Genomic DNA, 1,035 nt, shown 5'->3' with positions numbered 1-1,035 from the left:
GCAACAGGGAACAGAAAATTTCTTCTCGTCGGCACCGACTACTTCACCAAATGGGTGGAGGCTGAGGCGCTGGCAAACATTAGGGACGTCAATGTCAAGAAGTTTCTCTGGAAAAATATTGTCACCAGGTTCGGCACCCCACACACCCTGGTGTTGGACAACGGGCTCCAGTTTGACAGCAAAACCTTCAGAAGGTACTGTAGTGAGCTAGGAATTGTTAATCGGTACTCTACGCCAGCTTACCCCCAGAGTAATGGACAAGCAGAAGCCGTCAATAAAACCATAATGAACGGACTGAAAAAGAGACTAGATGACACGAAAGGAAGATAGGTTGAGGAGTTAGCCCATGTCTTGTGGACATACCGTACCACGCCTCGTAGGTCCACAGGGGAAACCCCTTTTTCAATGACCTATGGGGCCGAGGCTGTCATCCCACTGGAGGTGAACTTCCTAACCCAGAGGACTACCACTTTCTGCCCTGCTACCAATGACAAACTTCTGGAAAAGAGCTTGGACCTCATCGACGAAAGAAGGGAAGGCGCGATGGTCCACCTAGCTAACTATTAGCAGAAGCTCAAGCAAGGTTACGACGCCAAGGTGAAGTCCAGACCATTGGCGCCTGGGGATCTAGTACTAAGGAAGGTCTTGGGCACTGCGAGGAACCCCGCATGGGGAAAGCTCGGACCAAACTGGGAGGGACCGTACCGTATCACTTCCATAGTCGGCATAGGAGCCTACTTTTTGGAAGACTTGGATGAACGTGTAGTGCCACGCCCTTGGAATGTAAACAACCTGAAAAGGTACTGTTATTAATGAAAAATATAATCTTTGATGTCGTATTGCTGTGCAGTTACTTGATTTAAGTGTTAAACAGAAACCAAGTCCTGCATGGCTTCTCGGCCACAGGCTTAGGGGAAATTAACCGCGACACGATTCTCACTAAGTGTTAAACAGAACCCAAGTCCTGCATGGCTCCTCAGCCACAGACTTAGGGGAAATTAACCGCGACACGATTCTCACTAAGTGTTAAACAGA

Source organism: Quercus lobata, chromosome 9 (assembly GCF_001633185.2).
Source record: "Quercus lobata isolate SW786 chromosome 9, ValleyOak3.0 Primary Assembly, whole genome shotgun sequence".
Classification (NCBI taxonomy): domain Eukaryota; kingdom Viridiplantae; phylum Streptophyta; class Magnoliopsida; order Fagales; family Fagaceae; genus Quercus; species Quercus lobata.
This window is presented reverse-complemented; position numbering follows the sequence as displayed.